The sequence below is a fragment of the Electrona antarctica genome, assembly GCF_951216825.1.
Source record: "Electrona antarctica genome assembly, contig: scaffold_32, whole genome shotgun sequence".
Classification (NCBI taxonomy): domain Eukaryota; kingdom Metazoa; phylum Chordata; class Actinopteri; order Myctophiformes; family Myctophidae; genus Electrona; species Electrona antarctica.
Genome location: NW_027638678.1, coordinates 13,204 through 18,998, shown reverse-complemented (window position 1 = coordinate 18,998; position 5,795 = coordinate 13,204).

The window sequence follows — 5,795 nt, the reverse complement described above, 5'->3', positions numbered from 1 at the left end:
ATCTTAGACTTGAGTCCCAGTCTTAAGACCTTATGTAAACTAGCAGTTACTCAGTACTGTCTGGATCAGTCTGAACTCCCACACGACATCAGGTGGGAACTGGTAGCCATGACAAACAACAGCCCACTGCCAACAAGGTCACTAAAAGAAGGAAAAACAGAAGATATTGAGTCAACTAAACCAGACTCCATGTGACGACCAGTATATGACATCACTCATGTACAGTATCAGTACAGTATAGCCCCTGCTATTTCATTTCAATGGAAGTTACTCAGTGGCGTTTTGAAGCACTCGGTTGTTTTTAGTTCAATGTTTGTTTTAAAAACGCCATTGACAATAAAGAGAATCTAATGTTTGTTTTACATCATGTTGTACGATGATACGAGTGCCCCTCACTTCACACAGGTGTGATTTTTTATTTTATTTTTTTCAATTTGACCAACAGTTGGTGGTCAAAATGCGGAAGTGCTATGAGCGAGCGCTCAACGTTAAACCCCAGCTTCTGCACAGGGTTTACTCATGCTAAATGCACGGGCTGACTGCACGGCATCACCGCCGGCCAGGCGCTCTGGGGGCTTGGCCTGGACAGAGGGGTCAGTGTCAGACCTGGTTAGAGGGGCACGGTGGCACAGTCGGTAGTGCTGTCGCCTCACAGCTAGAATGTCCTGGGTTCGATCCCCGCTCGGGACGCTGTGGGTGCTGGCGGCGTGTTTCCTCCTCCACGTCATCAGTGCCCATACCCGAGGCGGGGTTGGCGAAAGGGCCTTTCTGTGTGGAGTTTGCATGTTCTCCCCGTGTCCCCTAGGGTAGGTACCCTCACAAAAAACATGCAGTAATCCTGGTCTCTAAACTGCCTCCCCCTGGCCAGCCGGGGCGCCTGATGGAGGGGAAAGGAACTGGTTGGAATAACGTGTTCCTTCCACGCGCTACGTCCAACCAGGGAAACTCCCCCCTGTCAGGTGTAAAGGAGCAACTTGGACACTCAGGCATGAAGGAAGCATGAGTTCAAGTCCGTTGCTCTCCCCATGTCCCCCATATATGGGGACTAGGTTGGCGGAGGGTGTGTAGAGCCCAGGATCACATTAGATAATTGACACAGGGGTGAAAAAAATGGGTTACAAAATCGTGGGATACAAATTATTAAAAAAAAAGAAAAGAAAGAGGGCCTGGACAGAGGCCAGTGTCAGACCTGGGTAGAAAGAGGGCCTGGACAGAGGGGTCAGTGTCAGACCTGGGTATAAAGATGGCCTGGACAGAGGGGTCAGTGTCAGACCTGGGTAGAAAGATGGCCTGGACAGAGGTCAGCGTCGGTGGGCTATACAGCTGTAAACGGATGGTCACACAGGCTGGCATGAGTTCCGTCCACACCATTTCTGAACAGGAGCGTACTAGGGCTGGGCGATATGACGATATATATCGTATAGACGATAGAAAATGTCTATCGTGAAAAATGTTCTCTATCGTTTATATCGTTGTGTCGCAAAACAAGCGTTACGGCAGTATTTTACGTCACAGCGCCCAGCCACGCTGTGCTGTTATTTAATAACAAACATGAAGGGAGATGATGGCTGATGAGATTCAGAGCGGAGTAACCGGCCATTCACTGTTATAAATGCAGGTTTCATGTTGGGTTCTGTCTCAGTCCGTATATAGCGAGTTGTAGTGAATAAGTACAGAACAGTTGCACCGCTCACTTCACAGGGGTGTGATTTTTATTATTACAGTAGAAGTTTACAGACCAAACTGTAAATAAAAGGTTTACATGACTTTCTGCCTCAGTCCGTATATAGCGAGCTGTATTGAATAAGCAGAGAACAGAATATGGGACAGAGTTGCACCACTCACTTCACATGGGTGTGATTTTTATTATTACTACAGTAGAAGTTTTTTTCTTATGAAAGCAGAGAGTCTTCTGTTTCATACGGTATATAGTATTTATATGTCGCTATAGGCCTTATTTTGTGAATATTGAGGAGTTCACGTCCATGTCTTCTCTGAAGTTATCTGGTGGGCACAAGCTGCATTCAATAACCAATTACTGTCTAACTGTAGATGGGATATATGTTTACTGTTTTCCTCGTAAAAGTACACATTCAGGGCTTTCATTCGGTGTATAGGATGTATAGGATATTTATTGGGTTCAATTTTATATCTGCCTGTCAATGTCTCTGACTTTAAACCATCCATAACTCTGCTCGCTGTTCAAGATAACCACTTCCAGGCAAATGCAGGTGTTGCAAAAAGGTCAATATCTCCAGAATGGAACATGGTAAAATCAAAATGTATTTTTTTAATTGAAGTGGACAAGTTCAGCTTTCTTTTGATGTATGCGTGTGATTCTCGCTATAAGAGAACATTTTGCTGTGGGCCCCCGAACAAGGCCTTTGTGCAATGTTAAACGGTAGCAACATCAAAATAGGCCTGCCGAGATCTTGTAGCAATCAAAGTGTTAAGTTGTGATCATCAAAAAAAAAAGGAAAAGAAAAAAATCCACTGTCCCATACGCACAGCTGGGCATGGGGAGTTGACGACGCGGTCGCGTTGTCTCTCACTCTAGCGCCTGTAGTCAATTAAACATCGTTAAGCTTCCCAACGTCTTTAACAAACTACACTACAACTACAACAGAAGCTTAAAATGAACTGAAACAAGTAAACAACTTTGCTTTGGCAGTGAGTGACATGAGGTATTTATTTTTTCCTTAAGACAATTTAATGTAGACACAGGCCTGTACTTCTGTGTCTGAATGGGAAAGTCTTATTTCTTTATTTTTGCTTTTTAATTGTCATAATAATAATAATAATAATAATAATAATAATAATAATTATAATATTATTATATATATTTTATTTTGTATTCTTTTTGTACTTGCTTTAGGCCTGTCTGTGCATGGGCAGGGCATCAGTATTATATTCATATAATTAGACTGGATATTGTGATTTTACATATTGTAATTGGCATAAGTTTGATATTGGCATAAGTGTTCTTTTCCTGTTTTTTGAGTGGTGCAACCACTATAGACAGCTATGTGTGACTTGTGTGTGTCCCTGTGTCCCTGTATCCGAGCACAGAAATAGCATAATTATTGTCACCACCAAGTGTCACTGTTGTGCAGCCTAACACACAGACAGAGGCCAGGGAGGAGAGCTTGTACAGTACAGTACAGTACAGTACAGTACAGTACAGTACAGTACAGTACAGTACAGTACAGTACAGTACAGTACAGTACAGTACAGTACAGTACAGTACAGTACAGTACAGTACAGCCCAAGTACAGCCCAAGTACAGTAAAGTACTCAGCCTGAACAAAAATCTATTTTTTAGATTAAAAAAATCGGTATCGTAAAAAATATGCTATATCGTGAGTATATCGTTATCGTGATAAAATTTCGATATCGTGATATGAGATTTTGTCATATCGCCCAGCCCTAGAGCGTACCAGCTTTTAATGGTGACGGCAGGTCGCAGATTACTGTGAAAACCTGCAGAACCTGTCCGTCGCTCCGTCACACCACCATATATGGCCGTCAGTCCATCACACCTTGTGACACGCTCCATATATGGCCACCTCCATAAATGAAGATCACGTGACACTGACCTCAGCAAACCCTGGATAGCCATACATGGAGAAGACTGGTCAGCAAACCCTGGATAGCCATACATGGAGAAGACTGGATCATCACCTATACAGGCCCGAAAATTAATGCCAGGCCCTACCTGGACCCTCGTCAAACCCTGTACACTCGAGATACTGCCCCCGCTGCCACCCTTGGAGATGGCCTGTCACACAAAAGCATCAAAAGTATAGCAGATCGTCAAGTTTGAAACGTGTCGTGAAGCAGCACGTTTCTAGCTTGTAGATCTGAAACTTTTGCTATTTGTTTGAGGGGCGCTATAGCCACTCCTATGCCCAGCTCTGTGTGTCTGTGTGTACCCCATAGCGATGATTTGATTGGCTGAGCACCCCATAGCGATGATTTGATTGGCTGAGGGCTTAAGAAGTCAGGATAAAAATTGAGGATGCCAAAAGTGAAAACTAACAGTTGAGGTTTCAACCCAACAGAGATGATACTGTATGTGGGTCCTTTGACACTCTTAGTTTGACAGCACTGTAACTTTTCCCCCCACCCTTGTATTTCTTTCCGTTATGGAGATATACAAGCTTTTTTTATAGGCCTATTCGTGATTGTTATCCATAGTCTGATCTTCTTAAGCGCTTCTTAAAGCACACAGAATATATCCACACTTAATCAAACTGCAATTCTCGAGGTCGGTGTTCTCAAATCGTGCCGTAAGCGTATTCTCCCCCCACCACCAGTCCCATGAATATACATGCATATTGGATGTACTTATGGATCATCACGGTACAGTGAACCTAAATTATGAAATGTAAAGAACTCCAACAACACTGACACCATGTACAGTAACTCTGACACCATGTACAGTAACTCTGACACCATGTACAGTAACTTTACACTTCTTCCCCCGGATTTGAGCCCCGGTTTTCCTGCCCATTAACCCATTTAGGCCTGACGTCGAAATTTAAACAAAAATCTTCTAAATCCTCCAGTTTTCTGAAATAAATATTTTCACGATTTTTCAAAAATAGTAGACCTACAAGCTCGTAGCGCGCCACTCGGTGGCGCGCTATGAGCTTGTAGATCTGCTATTTTTCAATAGCTAAATTATAACATAATGTTTAAAACACCAAAAGGGGTTCCCGCCCAAAATGCCCATTAAGTGCTGAATCTTCTTATATCCCACAGCATCAACAACAGATTGTGAAGAAAGAAATATAATTTTCGTGTGATTTAACCCATTTTGACCTGAGATCAGATTCTAAAAATGTCTGTTTGAAAATGACAGTTTTCTGAAAAAGTCGTTCTTCGATTTTTCAAAAAAATAGCAGACCTACAAGCTTGTAGATCTGCTATTTTTCAATAGCTAAAGCATAACATAATGCTAACACCAAAAGGGGTTCCCGCCCAAAATGGGTTTTTTGAGTGGTGTAAACCACTCCTACAACTGGCTTTGTTAGTTTACGTGTCTGTCCGTTTACGTGTCTGTCCGTGCTATGGTCACCCAGTTCACACGGGTGTGATTTCAGCTTTGTTAGTTTACGTGTCTGTTCGTACCAAAAAATGAGCATGGTTGCTATGGTCACCCAGTTCACACGGGTGTGATTTCATTACGTCAGACCACAGCTGATCAGTCTAAGACCTTACACCACTCAGTTCACACGGTGTGATTTTTAAGAAGAGATCTAGCGTTTGACGTGGTGAAACGCTGAGGAACGCTTGTTTTTTGCAAATTTTCCAGCGATCAATGGATTATCGTCATCATATATTACGGTAAGAAAACAAGTTGTCCGGAACTCTCCTTTCTGAATATTCACAGGGCCTTTTTTCTCAGCGTTTTTTTTTCAGGTATTTTGGTGCAACCAGTTTAAAATTGTAATATCTCCTTCAAATATTTTCCAATTTCATTGAATGATACATCATATGAAAGCTTACATTCTGTACTTTAATAATCTGAAGAGGAAAAAAAACAGAAAAACTACTCTGGCCGAAATGACTCCCTTTTTGTCAGCTCCAGTCTTTTGCCTTGTTCCCCCCTGCCTAAAAATATGTGACCGAATTTGACTGAGGGACTGCCATTGGATTTTTTTAGAATTTTCGTCTTTTGACGTCATATGAAAGCAGGGAATCATAGCTTCAAATTGACATACTGGTTGTTCAGTTTGACCCACCAGTTTTGGAGATATGGCTTATAGAGTAATGTCTTGCAGAAAACAGCG